Source organism: Hylobates moloch, unplaced genomic scaffold, assembly GCF_009828535.3.
Source record: "Hylobates moloch isolate HMO894 unplaced genomic scaffold, HMol_V3 SCAFFOLD_6, whole genome shotgun sequence".
Lineage (NCBI taxonomy): Eukaryota > Metazoa > Chordata > Mammalia > Primates > Hylobatidae > Hylobates > Hylobates moloch.
The window spans coordinates 85,299,871-85,319,128 of NW_026652281.1; the positions used below are offsets into that span (position 1 = coordinate 85,299,871).

General features: G+C 41.1%; 1 protein-coding gene across 2 annotated transcripts in view; it reads right to left on the reverse strand.

Moving 5' to 3' along the window:
* SIAH1 (siah E3 ubiquitin protein ligase 1) overlaps positions 1 to 19,258 on the reverse strand; it is a 30,120-nt gene that overhangs the window by 5,638 nt on the left and 5,224 nt on the right. Inside the window, exon 1 of one of the 2 annotated variants that reach the window (XM_032157292.2) lies at positions 14,494 to 14,791. The exons of the other annotated variant lie outside the window; for it this stretch is intronic. The gene's annotated coding sequence lies outside the window, so the exon portion shown is untranslated. Of the gene's footprint in view, positions 1 to 14,493; positions 14,792 to 19,258 lie in introns of those variants that run through there. 2 annotated transcript variants of the gene reach the window in all.

A 19,258-nucleotide genomic window follows, 5' to 3' on the forward strand; every position in this document is an offset into this window, starting at 1 on the left:
GGTGGAACCATGCTGTTTTCGGTAGGTCAGAACAGTCTAATATCGGCAGTTTCTTATGGCTTCGATCTAAGAGCTACAGCGTATCTGGGAAATGCGTGGCCACACTGGCACTACGCTCCAGGTTTATCGTGCGAACTCTGAATTTTTAGAGTGAAAACATTCTCCCTAATTCATTCAACAGCTATTTACCGGGCATCAACTACCATATTTCCTCAATTCTAGCTCACTTCATTTCTACTCCTATCGGCACTATATTTTAAACTCTCCTTACCCGCTGTGAAAAGACTTCGCAGGAAAAGTAGTAAGCACACTTCTGCCACATTAAACTCCTACTTAAACCTCCTAAGAGATTATACTCTCTTCCCACTCTGGGAAAGCCATCTTAAATGGCCTCATTAAACGCAGAGTAGCTTGTTTTGTTTTTAAACAAGCATTACCCTTGCCCCAATAAAGTCCTGGGCCTCAGATTTGCATTGCATCAGCTAGTGCGTGCAGAGGTTTAACCTGTCATTACATCATGCTTAGGGCAGCCTCCAAATGCAGCAGGAGTTGGCAGTGAGGAGTGAACCCAATGCAAGGAATTGCAGATTACCCACTTGCAGCAAGAAATTTTAACTCTAACCACTTCCTCACTCTATTAACAGTGTGTTCAATCACCTCAACCTCGTTTTACAATACAAGCTACACAAAACAGCATTAGGAAAAGAAATATAATTGAAAATAGACACAGCCCCACAACTATTTTTTTTTTCAGACAGAGTCTCACTCTGTTGCCCAGGTCTGAGTGCAGTGGCACAATCTCCACTCACTGCAGCCTCGGTCTTCTGGGCTCGAGCAATCCTCCCACCTCAATCTCCCCAGTAGCTAAGACCACAGGCTGACACCACCACTCTCGCTAATTTTCTTTGTATTTTTTGTAGAGACAGGGAATCCCCATGTTGCCCAGGCTGGTCTCGAACTCCTGGGCTGAAGCAATCAGCCTGCCTTGGCCTCCCAAAGTGCTGAGCCACTGCACCCAGTCTGTATTTTTATTTTCTAATATTTTTTCATTCGACAGGTCTTAAATTTCCCTAGAGAAGAAAATTTCATATATTTTAGAGAAACTCTTCCAAACAGAACTATGAGAGAACCAAAATGTATACAACAAAAAGATGACTGATTATTCCTCAAGCAAAAGATATTTCACTGTTTACCAAACTCCAAAAGATCTGTACAGAGCCTTACAGTACACTCTGAAAACCACTGATCTATGGACAGGACCCTCTACTTAATTAAGTCAGAAAAGTGGAAGCATTCTAGAGTCATCTACACTTGGATTCAGACCCTGGCTCCACCAGTTGTTGAGCTGTAAAACTAGACTGTTTCCAGCCTCAACTGGCTTTTGTCTAGATTGAAATGGGTAATTTATGTGTATCATGGATGGTACATATTCCAGAATATTTAAGTTTTCAGCTGAGACCTGATTTAATTGCCAAGTCATCAATAAGTCAGAGACCTAGAATTTGTAGATTCCAAGAAACACACTCCAAAAGATGCCTTAACCTTGCAAAGGTGATCAAACATGTCTGCCAAGAATCAACCACCACTTAATTTTTAGCACAATAAACCTTGATTCTCAACTAGGTAGAATATTTACACTAGTTTTACAAAGAGCTGAAAAGTTCACAGAAGTACCTTAAGACAAGCCCACAGAATCCAAAACTGGCAAAAATCCAAAACTTAGCAAGAATGCACTATTACCAACACTTTCTAAAGCCTACGTCCCAAGCCCAGTTTAGTATATAGTTTAAGCAGATGTCAATCTAAATAAAAACATTTTAGAATCAGCCTTTAATGTTGTCTTAGTAATTTCAGAGCATTCAGCCACTGCTTTACCACCTTAGCATACTTAACAGTAGAAAGATAAACTTTTATTCTCAATTCCACGTGGCAATCTTTGTTTCCTTTTATAAATTACTTATAGAAGTTTAAAATGGAGAAATGTAGTCAGATATGGAAAAAAATCATAATATATTGTAAATGAAGTTACAAATAGAACACAGACGGGAGGGACGGGGTGACAAATCAAGAGGGCTACAACATCAGACCAATGAATCGGTTACCTATATGAGGATACTGGTGATTTTTAGCTGTATTTTCTCCAAAGGGGACAATAAACTGCTTTATAAAGATTAGTCTGATTAACAAATGTGAAAACAGTCAAAATGAGCAAAAAGTAAAACATGTTTATTCTTTAGTAAAAAACAACAACAAAAAAGAGCTGGGCGTGGTGGCTCACGCCTGTAATCCCAGCACTTTGGGAGGCCAAGGCAGGTGGATCACCTGAGGTCAGGAGTTCGAGACCATCCTGGCCAACATGGAGATACTTTATCTCTACAAAGTAAATACAAAAATTAGCTGGGCATGGTGGCGTGTGCCTGTAATCCTGGCTACTTGGGAGGCTGAGGCAGAAGAATCACTTGAACCCAGGAGGCGGAGGCTGCAGTGAGCCAAGATCGTGCCACTGCACTCCAGCCTGGGCAACAGAGCAAGACTCCGTCTCAAAAAAAAAAAAAAAAAAAAAAGGGTAGGATGCGATTATGACTACCCCACCTCTAGTAACACAAAAATTATTCTTAGAAACAATAAAATATAAAATAAAATTATAGGTATCAGATTACAAATTTGCTCTTTCCATTAGAAATCTTCATTAAATAAAACTCCTCCATTCAAAACACTTAAGGCTTTTCTTGTTCCCAGAATGCCTTTAGGTTAAAAGGGTATTTTCCACACTCATTTGACATTGTGGCAGGTATTATGTAGAAAATGTTTTACGTTAAAATGTTTTTTTTTTTTTTTTTTTTTTTGACGCAGGGTCTCTCTCTGTCCCCCCCGGGAGTGCAGTGGCGCGATCTCGGCTCACTGCAAGCTCCGCCTCCTGGGTTCACGCCATTCTCCCGCCTCAGCCTCTCCGAGTAGCTGGGACCACAGGTGCCCGCCACCACGCCCGGCTAATTTTTTGTATTTCTAGTAGAGACAGGGTTTCACCGTGGTCTCGATCTCCCGACCTCGTGATCCGCCCGCCTCGGCCTCCCAAAGTGCTGGGATTACAAGCGTGAGCCACCGCGCCCGGCCTAAAATGTTAATTAAACATTGCTTCTATTTTAAGACTTACTTGCTTCTTACACAATGACAAAATTAAGGCAAGTCTCTTAAAAATTCTACAAGTTAAAATGCCAAAAGTTAAAAAATCAAACACTGTTATGAGGACAATAAATTAAACAATCTATAGTTTAAAGAACTGTAGCAAAGCAATAAAATGATTTCTTAAAAATTGTATATTTTTCCTAAAACCTCCATTTTCCTGAAGGTAATTCCGAAAACTTTGCAGCTACAGAAGAAGTTACACTAATAGGTCTAGAAAGATTGATTACTGGTGACGAGGGAAACCCAGGAAAGCTGCTGTCAACAGAAGACAAAGAGGAAAGGCAAATCCTGACTTAAATGTGTTCAAAGCAAAATACAACACTTGCTAAATCACTTTATTTTGAGGCTTCCACCCAAGCTAAAGATTAGCATATACATGGGGTTTGGTGGCTCATACCTGTAATCCCAGCACTTTGGGAGGCTGAGGTGGGAGGATCACTTGAGCCCAAGAGTTTCAGACAAGCCTAAGGCAATAAACTGAGACCTCATCTCCACAAAAAAATTAGCTGGGTGTGGTGGCATCCGCTGTAGAGCCAGCTACTTGGGAGGCTGAGGTGGGAAGCTCATCTGAGCCTGGGACTTTAAGTAAAGGCTGCAATGAGCTATGTCTGTGCAACAGAGTGAGACCCTGTCTGGGAAAGAATAAATAAAGTGTAAGATCCCCCCAAAACAATGCAAGCCCTTCAACATGCCAATAGTAAAACTTTCCCTTTCCCACTAGGCACAACAAAGATTGTACTAAGCTCCTAACTTTGTCAAAGCAATTAATCAAATCTAACTACACCTGAATCCTTAATTTTGTGGTGTGATCACAATACTTCAAAGAAAGTTTCTGAAAGGATTATGTAAGTGATTAACTCTCCATCTTAGTCTAAGTCTGAAGCTCTTGCATAAATCCCACAGCTTAGAATCCTGGTCACAACCCTCTTCCCTAAGAACTAAGTAAGCTATGCCCACTGTCTTCTGCTATTCAGTGATGTAAGTGAAAAGCCTAATGCCATTTTGATTCTCAACCCTTTGCAGATAACCTTCTGATATACTAAAGCATTTTCCAAAATATATAGGTATCCTCAATCTCCAGCAAGTGAACAGAGACTGATGGAAAGAATGGCCACTCCCTTCCCTTTCCCTTAAGTAGGAAGAGCCACATAAATTCTTATTACATTACTCTTGTAACTCCTTAACCCCTCTATATAAATTTTCATGTCTTTCCTTGGACCTTGGTTGTTGGTTTTGCTCTTGCTGCTAGTCTCAATGGGTTCCAGAGTCAGCAAGCTAAATACTGTTCTTCATTAATGAAGAACTGCCCCAAACACGTATTAAGCACCTACTAAGTGCCAGGTAGACTCAATGGTTTACATATGTTCTCATTTAACCTTTCCAATGACCAAAGTTAGACATTTATCCCCACCTTACTTAAGAAAACAGACTTTGGCTGGGCGCAGTGGCTCGTGCCTGTAATCCTAGCACTTTGGGAGGCTGAGGAGAGCGGATCATGAGGTCAGGATATGAGACCACAGTGAAACCCCGTCTCTACTAAAAATACAAAAAATTAGCCAGGCGCGGTGGCGGGTGCCTGTAGTCCCAGCTACTCGGAAGACTGAGGCAGGAGAATGGTGTGAGCCCAGGAGGTGGAGCTTGAAGTGAGCCCAGATCACACCACTGCTCTCCAGCCTGGGCGACAGAGCGAGACTCCATCTCAAAAACAAAACAAAACAAAACAAAAACAGATTTCAAGGACAGGCATGGTGGCTCACATCTGTAATCCCAACAACTTTGGGAGGCCAAGGCTGGCAGGATCGCTTGAGGTCAGGAGTTTGAGATCAGCCTGGCCAACGTGGTGAAAAGTTGTCTCTACTAAAAATACAAAAATTAGCCGGGTGTGGTGGCAGGTGCCTGTAATCCCAGCTACTCCGGAGGCTGAGGCATAAGAATCACTTGAACCCGGGAGGGGGAGGTTGCAGTGAGCCAAGATCGTGCCACTGCACTCCAGTCTGGACAACAAGAGTGAAACTCCATCTCAAAAAAAAAAAAAAAAGTTAGAGCAAGCTGGCACATGCCTGCAGTCTCAGCTACTCAAGAGGCTGCAGAGGGAGGATCATGTGAGCCCAAGAGTTCAAGGCTGTACTGCACCATGACTGTGTCTGTGAATGGCTACTGCACTCCAGCCTGGGCAATACAGTACCTTGAAATAAATATGAGCACAGCCAGATGTTTTGTTTTCTCTAATCTCATCTTCTTTTGAATAACCCTAAAAAACAGTATGTATGTTCTCCTTACTTACCCTGGTATGGAATATTTAATTTGGCATTCAAAACATCTTTTCCATATTTACAAAAATGTGTCAAGAAAATAAACTTCCTAAAGTCTTTAAATTATACCTTTACTTTCCATCAAAGTGATAGAATCACATATTCTAAGTCTGCCATTAAATCATTAGACATGAAATCAAAGCAAAGTAAGTATCATGGAGAGGAAAGAGCAGAGAAGAGCAACAGAACCAGGCAGAGGGCCAAACAGGCTTTTTCAACTTTTTATTTCATACCACACATTACTAAAATTTTAAAATAATCTTAAAACTTTTTAGCAACACACTTGAAATTAAAATTATTGAAACGTCAGTCTTGATTACAAACTAATGTGCAATATAACCAAGTCTCAGTGTCTAGATAAAAGCATTCAAATACTATTTACCTAGTTATCTGAATACAGCCATTTACTACCTTATGTTTTATATTCTCTCAGGGTACAAAATTCTCAAACATTCCAGTGTACACTTGCTCTTTTACTCCATCTTGGCATTTAAGGTGTGCTTTTTGAAACCTTACTTATAAAATTCACGGTACCTAGTTCTACACTCTGCCATACAATACATTCAACTTCACATTACATCTGACAAATCTGGTAGGTAAGTATGTAGACACACACACACACAAATTTTTACAGCAGATCAAAATTAGCAGTAATCTATAGTTTGTGATACTAAACTAAGCATAAAAGAAGAGCATATTTCTAGGAAGACTAAAGAAATTAAAGAAACAGGGTAAAAAGTCACATTAGCGAGTCCGATACATTTTGATTGATGGCTCTTTACTAGTAAAATAGAAAAAAAGTAATGGAATTTATAGGAAAGAAATGCCATCTTGTAAAAAATCATGGAGCCTTATTAAAATTCAATTATATTCTGCTGAAATAGTTACAATCTGTGTTGACATAAGCAGTACCACCTGAAACTCTAGCCAAACCATTTTAGTTATTTCAACTAAGGATGTAATAGAAGAATTAACAACCTATACTAATTTCCCTCAAACTAAGATTCTATTCACAAGGAGTTCGCATTTCTCTAAAAATTTAATATTTTACTTTCATGTTTTTAATAGTCTAAAAAACAGTATCAACACATTCTGAATCATCTGAATACACCTGTTAGCCATGTAATTAAATGCCTCTATTCATATTTATGGCCACACTGGCTGTAAGTTGGTCCTATTTTCTCTACACAAGCTAAAGAGAAAAGCTGAGGTAGATCTAATACATAAATAATTCATTTGTGTGAAGCAAAGCCTAAATGCCATCATGGTTTCCACTAAAGCACTTAAATGTCAGTGAAAAAATCAAGATTTCATATGACCACATGATACAGAGCAATTAAGGTATGCTTAACTCAAAAAGAACCTGCCCGGTAACAGTCAATTTCGTAACCGTAAGTCAACCCCATCAGTGCAGTTTTAAGACTAAAATTCAGCCGACAGTATCCAATATTTTAGTGAATCAGTAATTTCAATTTCAATGGTTCTGTGGTTCTGTTTGTATTTAAATTGCAAGTTTTGAACTGTCAGCAACACCTGACAGTTGATGGATCACTGGGCTCCTGCCTAATAAATTCTGTTCACCGACTTCACATACTCTTGGTTTTCCTATCTCACCAGTCAATCCTCAGCTTCCTTTTATTCCTGCTCTTCTCCCCAAATTATTGAAATTGCAGCTGCCTATAAATTACTGTAATCTTCCAAACCAGTCTCTCTGTTTCCATCCTTGTCTCCCGCCCTTACACCCTAAGATGTTCTTTTCTTATGTACACTGTTACTTTGGTGATGTCATTCAGTCTACTAGTTTTAAATTCCATCAACATGCTAAGGATTTCAAAATTTTTATCTCCAGCCCAGATTTTAAAAATAAACACAACACTCCAGATTTGTCTGGAACCCCAGATTTGTAAATCCAATTGCCCCTTCAGGGGGATGGCGAAAGAGAAACTCCTTATCACCTCTCAAAGTCTCTCCACCCAGAGTCTTCCTTGTTTCAATTGATAGACCCCATCCTTCCAGTTACCCAGGTCAAAAGCCTTCGAGTCAGCCTTGATTCTTCTCTTTCACAACATCTAAAACAGTCAGGAAATCTTATTTACCTCCCTTCAAAATATATTCAGAATCCAACCATTCCTCCCTATCTCTACCACTACCATCTAGTCCAAGCCACCAGTATCTCTCATCTGGATTACTGCAATATCTTCCCAACCAGTCTCATTGTTTCCAGCTATGTCTCCCACCCTCACCACCTAATATGTTCTGAGCACAGCAATTAATTAATCCAGCTCCGTTTTATATCAGATGATGTAAATCTCTGCTCTACACCCTCCACTGGCTACCCATGTTAGAGTAAAAGCTGAAATCCTAAAAATAGCCCACAAGGGGCCATTATGTATAAGGATATAATACGGTGCTGTGTTCCCATTACTCTCTGACTTCATCTCCTACTTTGTTCCCCTTTACTCACTGCACTGACTTCCTTGTTCAATGGCAATGCTAGGTTGCTCCTTTGGGCCTGTGCCTTAAAACATTTTTCTCCTGAATATCCATGTGGCTAACTCCCTAACTTTCAAATCTTTACTTGTTACATTCAATGACACTCACTCAGACCCCCTATTTAAAATAACAAGCGGCACCCTGCCCACTGCCCCTGTGTACTCCTAAATCTTTGCCCATCTCACGCCTCCTACTCTTTTCCCAGTAAAGAATGTATTATCTTCTAACAGACTACATAATTCACTTATTATTTTTTATTTGTTGTTATAGGCGCCCCCTGTCCTCAATTGGAAGGTAGGATTTTTGTCTGGCTCAATTATGTATCCCAAAAACTTAATACAGTGCCTGGCACATAGTACAGGCTCCAATAAATATTTTTTGGGTGAATAAATAAATCAGAAAACAAGAACTTTTGACTTTCGGGCAGCAACATCCAAAGTCAGAAAGCAACAGAACAATGCTTTTAAAATTCTCAAAGAAAATTATGCCCTAGAATTCTATACCCAGCTATCCTGAGAGTGTTGAGGGCAGAATGATGACGCAAAGTTTCAAAATACTACCTCCCCTAGATATGTTCTTAGGAAGCTCCTGGAAGATAAGCTTTTCAAATACAAGGGAAGTAACCAAGAAAAAGAACGGGGTTACAATAAACAGAAGACTGCATCTAGGAGAAAGGTAAAGAAACTATTGAAGATAATGACAACTTTATGCTAGAAGAGGGCAACTGAAGGCATCCAAACAACCTGATGGAACATTTAGACAAGCGGCAAGGAATGTGAGGTAGCATTAGCAGTAAGTACAGAAGAAAACAAAGCCAAAATAGGAAGGAAGAAAAAAGGTATTACCTACACAAAATAAAAACTAAAAAATGCAGAGAAATAAGTAATAAGTTTATTACATGGCTCAAACTGTGAATAACTTTGATAGTCAGGATAATGCAAATAAAAAACTGCAGTGTTACTAACTAAATTAGGAATGTAGGAATGAGAGGGTATGCACATGTGATGGGGGCAAGAAGAGTTGAAGTCACAAACGGAAATCAACAAAGAAAGCCAAAAACTGAAATCTAGAAACAAGAGGCGTGTTATTTAAAGACAAAGATAAATGCAAAAATAATCAGCCAAAAGAGGTCAAAGTGTAGCTGAGGCAAGATAATCACTTGAACCCGGGCACAGAGGTTGCAGTGAGCCACGACGGTGCCACTGAACTCCAGCTAGGGCGACACAGTGGGACTCTAAAAAGTCTATCCTCTAATGTTGGCAAAGGAGTGGGTGTGTATGGATGCCTGTTTGTAATAGTAAACTGAAAACAGCCTTATCCTAAGAAAGCAGTTAAATATGGTCCATACAACAGAATACTGTGCTGCCTTTTTTAAATAAAATGGACTCATACATCAGACTTACTAACGTGTAAGAATCAACTGTTTAAACGGGGTAAGGGGGGAGAGGCCAGGAGCAGTGGCTCATGCCTGTAATCCCAGCAACTTTGGGAGGCTGAGACAGGTGGATCACTTGAGGTCAGGAGTTGGAGACCAGCCTGGCCAACGTGGTGAAACTGTTTCTACTAAAAATACAAAAATTATCCAGGCATGGTGGCGGGCACCTATAATCCCAGCTACTAGGGAAGCTGAGGCAGGAGAATTGCTTGAACGCAGGAGGTGGAGGGTACAGTGAGATGAGATCAGGCCCCTGCACTCCAGCCCAGGCAACACAGCGAGACTCCACCTCAAAAAAAAAAAAAAAAAAAATGGGGGGGAGAAAAAAAGCCATAGAATATATAGATTACAATTTCATTTAGGTTAAAAGAAAAAAATAGGTAAGTATAATAGATATGCACATTGATGTATCTATTTTCATGTATGTATGCATGTATGTAGCATGTAATGAAACAGAAAAGAAACTGAAAGGACATCCAAACTGCAGAATGTAGTTTAATGGTTTAAGATGCAGGACTAGACAAACGGAGAGCAAGTCTGGAATCAGAAACCAGAGAGAGATGGGACCACTGAACTACAGGCACACAAAACATCAAGAACTGCAAGAAACAGAGACTGTAAGCACAAATTCCATCGTTTGAAATTACAGTACACAGTTCAAACGTATATAGTTCTTAGAGATGATAATCATGAGAAATACTACAAGAATTTAAGTCAGATCAAAGAAACGAACTTTAAAATATCTTTGGCTGAGTAAAACAAAAAAATGTGAAGCACACACAGACTATACCAAAATGTCCACGATGGTTACTTTTTAGTAATCAGATTATAAATAATAGTTTGGGGGTGAGGGGGGATTTCTATATCTCTCCAATGTTTCATAAAATTATTGGCAATAAAAAATATTACACTTAAAAATTTTAGTGCACATTTTATCACGTCTCCACATTTTCTGTTAATGAATTGCTAGTAACTTCTACAAAATATCAAATACAGAATTCAAGAGCCGATCTTCTCCTTGCTTTCATTTTTTTTCTTAAAATTCCTCAAATAGATGGGATACTTACAGGAAACTTAAAACCAGCCTATTTACAAAAAGCTACATATTTTGTAGACATTTTATTTTTTTTTTTATTTTTTTATTTTTTGAGACGGAGTCTCGCTCTGTCGCCCAGGTTGGAGTGCAGTGGCGCGATCTCGGCTCACTGCAAGCTCCGCCTCCCGGGCTCACACCATTCTCCTGCCTCAGCCTCTCCGAGTAGCTGGGACTACAGGCGCCCGCCACCACGCCCGGCTAATTTTTTTGTATTTTTAGTAGAGACGGGGTTTCACCGTGGTCTCGATCTCCTGACCTCGTGATCCGCCCGCCTCGGCCTCCCAAAGTGCTGGGATTACAAGCGTGAGCCACCGCGCCCGGCAACATTTTATTTTATACTATAAAAAAATCTTATTTTTTTTTTTTTTTTCTTGAGACAGAGTCTCGCCCTGTCGCCCAGGCTGGAGTGCGGTGGTGCAATCTCAGCTCACTGCAACCTCCACTTCCCAGGTTCAAGCAATTCTCCCGTCTCAGCCTCCTGAGTAGCTGGGATTACAGGCGCCCGGCACTACACCCGGCTGAAAATATCTTAAACATTTTAAAAGTTAACAAAATTTATGATAGCTCCCCTCCTCTCACAAACTCAAAAGAATAGAGTCTGCAAAAATTAACGTCCGTATAGACAAGATATCCGAAGTTGTCCTAATAAAGCTAAATCAGGGCCCTGGACAAGTTTTTAAAAGTAAAGCTACCTTACCCAACAAGCCTGAGCTCTGGCCAAATTCAAAAGAGCAAAATTTAATGTGAAATACAAAGGAAGGAAACCAGGAAGAAGTTTTTAACAGGGAGAGGATTACTTCATTTTGTCAAATTATTGAACTAATCTTTCCAAGGCAGTGTCTTTGCAGAGAAGCTAGTATACACTTATATTTGCTGTATCAACCATCACTAGACCAAGGTGGTCGATGTGACACTAATAAATAACTATACCAAGTACAGTGAAATATTTTCTACAGAATTCAAGACTGGCATTAAACTCCTTAAGAAAATATTTCTCACTGGCAAGATCTGTTTTATAAATATAATTAGTTCTCCAAAGGTTTTTCTCTTTCTAGTTTATTCCACGTGCCCAGACTCCCTGTTCAAAACAAAAACGAATAAGAAAAAAAAAAAAAAAGTTCAAACATGACTGGGCAACCACAAACCTAATGGAAGGTTTCTGCCAGCTTTATTCTGGTCATACCTTGTCTGTAACATTAAACCTAAAGTTCTGGAAGACTTTTTTTTTTTTTTGAGACAGTCTTGCTCTGTTGCCCAGGCTGGGTGCAGTGGCACCCTCTCGGCTCACTGCAACCTATGCCTCCCGGGTTAAGTGATTCTCCTGCCTCAGCCTCCGAGTAGCTGGAATAACAGGGGGACGACACCATGCCCAGCTATTTTTTTTTATTTTTAGTAGAGACAAGGACAGGGCTTCACCATGTTGGCCAGGCTAGTCTTGAACTCCTGACCTCAAGTGATCCACCAGCCTCGGCCTCCCCAAAGTGCTGGGATTACAGGCATGAGCCGCCATGCTGAGCCTCCTGAAGATTTAAGGAAAAAAAAATTGTTCTAGAAATACTGGTCAGAAAGTATTTGAGATGGTCAGGGAAAAGAATAAGACTTAAAAAACAAAAGAAGGGCCAGGTGTGGTGGCTCACGCCTGTAATCCCAACAATTTGGGAGGCCGAGGCGGGAGGACTGCTAAAGCCTTTGAGTTTGAGACCAGCCTGGACAACATAGTGAGACCTCTTCTCTAATAAAAATAAAAATAATAATAAAATAACATAAGAAGTACTAGGACACATAGCTATTCAGCTGGTAACTTTGTCATGGATAAGCAAGTAATACTCCTTAATCACACAAAAAAACATAATGTTGAGTGAAAGAAGCCAAAGAGAAATAAAAGAGTACAGGCCGGGCGCAGTGGCTCATGCCTGTAATCCTACCACTTTGGGAGGCCGAGGCAGGTGGATCACCTGAGGTCGGGAGTTCGAGACCAGCCTGACCAACATGGAAAAACCTCATCTCTACTAAAAACAAAAAAAAATTAGCCGAGTGTGGTGGTGCATGCCTGTAATCCCAGCTACTCAGGAGGCTGAGGCAGGAGAATCGCTTGAACCCGGGAGGTGGAGGTTGCCGTGAGCCAAGATTGTGCCATTGCACTCCAGCCTGGGCAACAAGAGTGAAACTTTGTCTCAAAACAAGAACAACAACAACAACAACAAAAGAATGAGAGTACAAACTGTACTGTTCCATTCATAATAGGCACAAAATTAGGCAAAATAAATCTATGGTGTAAAAAGTCAAGAGGTGGTTTCCTGTGAAGGGGGCCGCTCCTTGTTTCTTCGATCTGGGAGGTGGTTACAATAGTGTTCCCTTTGTGAAAATGTCAAGCTGCACACATGATTTGAGCACTTTTTCTATATGTATTTAGGCTAAATGTCAACAAAATAGTTTACATTTAGAAAATAAAAGTCCTAATATTGCTCTAGGTATTCTCCTAGAATCTCCTTGAACAACAGTCAGATGCTACTATCAGCTAACACTTCACAGCATCTCTCTTCTCTTTCCCTCTGCACAGTTCTTCAACCTGTCTCTCTCTACTACCTATTTGCTCCAGCAACACTCCTCAGGTCCTAGAGCAGTCCAAATTCATCCCTACTTCATGGGGCCTTTATCTGGCTGCACCTTCCATCTAAGATGTACTCCTTCCCCCTTCAAAGGGCTAGCTCCTTATCCTTGGACACCAGGTCTCCCTTCCACCCCACTGGTCTCTTCAGCACTTTGACTCCTTTACAGTACACTTCACAATTTGTAATTCTGTTTCTTTCTTTCCTCACTAGAAGGTAAGTGGTAATATTTAGAGAAGTAACTTACTCAACAACTAATCTTTTTACAATAAACACTTGCTGTGTTAGGCAATGTGCTTTTAGATGCGAAGTAGGCAGTGTCCCTGCTCTCATGGAACTTAAAGTCACAAACACAACTAGTAAGTGATACAGCCAAGACACACATCCAGATCTGACTCTTAAGGGCTTGTCCTCTTAGCCACTTAATTATACTGACACTCTAGCATTAGGACCTGGGGGCTGGGGGGCGGGGGGGAGGCAGGGAACAGCAATATACTTAATAACTGTTCATGTACTAATAGAACTAAGGCTTAGAGAGGTTCAGTAATCTACCCAAAGTAGCAAAAATAGACATTTCAGAGGCTAAATACAATCATGACCAAAGGCACAGAGATGCTAAAGCAGTGTTCAAGGAACAAAAGAACCCAGTTGGCCTAGGTAGGACAAAGGGGAAACACAGGCAATAAGGCTAGAGAAGTCTGTAAGAAATACTGTGCCTTGGTAAAAACAAAACAAAACGAAAAGGCTAGAAGAGTATAATAAGGACAGTGTGGAGTCAGTCACTCAATAACTTTTTACTGAGCACCACCTATGTTCCAGAAAGAGTCCTAGACTCTTGAGACACAAGGATGACCAAGTCGTCATAGAGATTACAGTCTATTTGGGGAGGCATACAACTAAAGAAAAATTATAATTCAGGAGGATATGTTACAGTGGGGCCGAGCAGAGTGCTATGGGAACACAGAGATGACATCCAATTCAATATGCGGAGTTCACAAAGACCTTCTCAGCTAGTGATGTCCAGGCTGAGATAATAGAGCTTAATAGGATGAGAAGGGCTTGCAAGTCAAGTCCAAAATGGCAGGGGAGTAACAAGAGAGGCCAGCTCAGGAGAGGCTATGTACTTACGAACCATATCAAGAACTTACGACTTTACACTGAAAGCCTTTTAAGTCAGGTTCACCTATTAGAAAGCTCACTTAAACTGCAGTAGGAAAACTGACTGTAAGGCTGGAGACCAAAAGGAGACCTCTTAAAGGTAGAAGGAATGAATGTAAATGTGAAGAAGAGAGGCAATGCCACCTTTGAGATAGAGAACAGAAAAAATATCTGCAAAAGACATATCTGAAAAAGAACTCTTACCCAAAATATGCAAACCTGGCCGAACACGGTGGCTCACGCCTGTAATCCCAGCACTTTGGGAGGCTGAGGCAGGCAGATCACTTGAGGCCAGGAGTTCACCAGGCTGGCCAACATGGCGAAACCCCGTCTCTACAAAAAATACAAAAATTAGCGGGGCATGGTGGCTCGTTCCTCTAATCTCAGCTACTCAGGAGCTACTCAGGAGGCTGAGCGTGAGAACAACTGCTTGAGCCTGGGAGGCGGAGGCTGCAGTTAGCTGAGATGGCGCCATTGCATTCCAGTCTGGACAAGAGTAAGACTCTGTCTCCAAAAAAACAAAAACAAAAAACTCACCAATAACAACCCAACCTAAAAAAGAGTCAAAAAGACCTTAACTAACTCCCCACCAAAGAGATATACAGATAACAACTAGCGTATGAAATGATGCTCCACATCACATGTCATCACGGAAATGCAAATTTAAAACAGTAAGATACCACTACAGGGCAGGCGCAGTGGCTCACGCCTGTAATCCCACCACTTTTGGAGGCCAAGGTGTGCGAATCACTTGAGGTTAGGAGTTTGAGACTGACCTGGCCAGCATGGCAAAACCCCGTCTCTACTAAAAAAAAAAAAAAAAAAAAAAAATTAGCCAGGCGTGGTGGTGTACGCCTCTAATCCCAGCTACTCGGGAGGCTGAGGCAGGAGAAATCACTTGAACCTGGGATGTGGAGGTTGCAATGAGCCGAGATCACACCGTTGCACTCCAGCCTGGGCAACTGAGTGAGACTCTGTCTCAAAAAAAAAAAAAAAAAAAAAAGGCTAAAATCCAGAACAGTGGTACCTCCAAATCCGGCCGAGGATACTGAGCAACAGGAACCCTCATTCATTGCTTGTAGGAATGCAAAATGGTACAGCCAATCTGGAAGACAGTTTGGCAATTTCTTACAAAACTAAAGATACTCTTCACTTTAGGAGGCTAAGAGGCAGATCATTTGAGGTCAGGACATCGAGACCAACCTGGCCGACATGTTGAAACCCTGCCTCTACTAAAAATCCAAAAATTAGCTGGGCATGATGGCAGGCGCCTGTAATCCCAGCTACTCAGGAGGCTGAGGCACGAGAATCACTTGAACCCAGGAGGCGGAAGTTGCAGTGAGCTGAGATTGTGCCACTGTACTCCATCCCGGGAGATGGAGTGAGACTCCGTCTCAAAAAAAACAGCAGCAAAACAACTAAACATACTCTTACTATCTGATCCAGCAATCACATTCCTTGGCATTTACCCAAAGGAGTTACAAACTCATGGCCACACAAAAACCTGCAAATGGATGTTTATAGCAGCTTTATTCAGAATTGCCAAGACTTGGAAGCCAACCAAGACATCCTTCAGTAGGTGAATGGATAAACCAACTGTGGAACATCTAGACAACAGAATATTATGCAGCCCTAAAGAAATGAGTTACCAAGCCATAAAGACATGGAGGAAACCTAAATGCATATTACTAAGTGAAAGAAGCCAATGTGAAAAGGCTACATATTTTAAGAGCCCAGCTACACATACGACATTCTGGAAAAGGCAAAACTATGGAGACAATAAAAGAAAGAAGATAAGTGGTTGGGGGTGTGAGGATAAATAGGTGGAGGACAGAGGATTTCTAGGGTGGTGAAAGCATTCATGTATGTCATTATGTATTTGTCTAAACCCATAAAATGTACGCCACTATAATCTTTGGGTAATAATGGTGTGCCAATGTAGGTTCCTCAATTATAACAAATCTACCACTTGGGCGGGGAATGTTGATAATGGAGGAGGTTACACGCGTCGGGGCAGGGGCTACATGCGAAATCTCTTGTCTCTTCTACTCAATTTGCTATGAACCTAATGCTGCTCTAAAAAATAAAGTCAATTAAAAAAATCTGCATAAGGGGATATATGGGTCTACATCTCAGCAGGCAAAAAGATTGGAGGCCAGGCACAGTAGCTCACACTTGTAATCCCAACACTTTGGGAGGACGAGGTGGGCAGATTACTTAAGCCCAGGAGTTTGTGACCAGCCTAGGCAAGATGGCAAGACCTGACCTGGTCTCTACAAAATAATTTTTTAAAAAATTAGCCCAGTGTGGTGGCACATGCTCCTAGTCCCAGCCACTTAGGAGGCTAAGGTGGGGGAATTCTTTGAGCCCAGGAGTTGGAGGCCACAATAAGCTATGACATCACCACTGCACTCCAGCCTGGGCAACAGAGCAAGACTCTATCTCAAAAATAAAAAAATTAAAAAAAAAAAGATTTGAATGTCATTAGAATATGCACAGTAGTAGGTGAGTAAACAAATACCTACTGAGCACTAGGTACTGAGGATATATATTAAAAACACAATTCTTGCCCTTATGCAGCAGATATTCTAGTAACTATAGCCATGGGAACTAAATCATTTAAAGTGCATTAGAAATACCGCTATTTTGAAGAATACTATTAAGGGTATTTATTGTAAAAAGGAAAACTTCCCTTTTTTTTGGGGGGGGATGGAAGGTTCTGGGGATTTCACATAGATTTTGTTGAAAGAGAGGGCTGTACAAAAAAAATCTAGATTTTAACATTTCACAAGGTGAATATGGAAATTCCACAAAATTCTGTAATAAATCTCTTTAAACAAAGAACCTCCAATCTTTAAAAATTTTGTAAATCAACTGCTTAAAAATACAATTTAAGTAGTTACCTAAAACTTCGCAAATTACTAAACTTTGTTACCCTAGTTATGTAAGATCTGTTTTCAAAACACCATACTCACTGAAAATCCTATTTGTTATGCTATGTCATTACTGACATAGCTAGATAATTCCTTCATAACTCCAATTTAACCTAATTATGCTTTTTAATTACAGATATTAAAAAAGAATATTTCTCTATAGTAATTTTCTAAGAACCTCCCGAAGCTTAGAGGGAATAGATTAATATTTAACAGATGTAAAATGCGTTAAAGTTGTTTCTGAATTTGTACTTTGTGGAATACTTATTCTGAAAAGTTATCAGTTTCACATCTATTATACGTATTTCAGTTTAAAATATTAAATGTTAGTAAATTATGTTGGAAAAATGCCAATAACGAAAAAAAACTGTTCGGCATAAACTTTGGGGAACAAATTCTGGATATAATTGCAAGTAGCCATCCAAGATTACAGAAATCTGTATCTTTATTTAAATTTTCAGAATGAAACACTACACAACCAATTTATGTAATCTACTTTTGAGTCTCAAGATCTACCAGTCTAAAGTCCTCCTAACAGCTAATTAAAATCCTCTCCACCATAATTTGAGCCAACAACTCCCAGATAAAATTACCAGACCATTACATTTGCCACCACACTACGTTCTGCTCTTCAGTAACTTCTAAAAGTGATGGTAACACCATAGATACCACCATAGATACACACTCAAGTATTCACTGTCCCACTTTTCCAAGTTGGTTAACTCAAGTCCTTGAAAGTGAACTGATCAATAAATCTAAACTAGCTAAAAGGAGACCTCATTTTAATCAATTTGATTTTTTTAATCACAAAGATATCGCCATTCAAATTCCCGGCCATAGCAATTTCCAAAATGCCACCATCTCAGAAAGTCTTAATTTATCATACAAATCTCCTTGTCCTTTTTAACAACAAAATGCATTGAAAGAAAAAACCCAGCACTAAACATCTGTGACCTGATTTCACAAATTCTGGCCTATGCACTTTCGTCATACCAACACATCATGCCAAGAAAACCTCGTAAGTTTAGCTATTAAACAACAGTCTTAACAGTAAGCATTTGTTGAGAACTTAGTATGGGCCTGCCACTGCTTTCAGTCATCTCATCAATTCTCAACAGGGCTTGGGGTAGATACTGTCGTTACACCCATTTTGCAGATAAGGAAAGCGAAGCACAGAGAAGTTAAGTATCTGCCCAAGGTCACAAACCGGTGGAACAGGATTTGACCCAAAGCAGACAGTCGGACTTCACAGCCCGTGCTCTCAACATCCAACTGCTGAAGAGTTAACAATTTACCCTTGACAGCCGCTATAAGCAAAGGTAAATGCTCAACTGCTAGGAAGGGACAGTCAGAACACTGTCCTATATCCAGTATCCATGGTCTCTGTTTGTTCATGGCCTCTATGACTTTGGCAAAAGAGCTACACACAATCTGATTTTCCGAACACCCAAGCTGGACTTTTCTGAATGTCCGAACAAACAAATTATGTATCTTTCCAAGAACCGGCAGACAGTGAAAAAGAATCTACGCATTGGTGCAGCCCAGGTTATTCACTTCCTTAAGTTGGGAGAGTTAAGACAAGACCCCAAACTACCCGGCAAATGAACCCTAGGAAATGCCAGGTTTATAATAAGCTAGAGCTTCCCCAGCACGCCGTTCACGCGCTCTCTTCTCTAACGACATAAACAAGGGAGGAGGCTGCATTCCTCCCACTGCACAATGAAGCCTCCGGCCAAAGCGGCAGGAAGAGCTCAGCTCCCTCCGGGACGGCTCCAGCCGGGGGTCCGGGGGCAGAGAGCGGAGGCCGAGGCCCGCCGAGCGGCGCGGTGCGGCCAGGGCCTCCGGGCGCCGCGGGGAGAGGAGGGAGGGCAGGGCCCCGGCAGCTGCCCGCACTCAGCTGACCTCCGCCATGTTGGCCGCACACCCCGGGACCCTCCACAACAAAGGCCGGCACGAGGGCGCGGGGCGCGCCGGGCGCCACCCCCGGCCGGGCCCGCCTCCCGGGCGCGCGGGGGCCGGGCCGCCGCCGTGGCCCT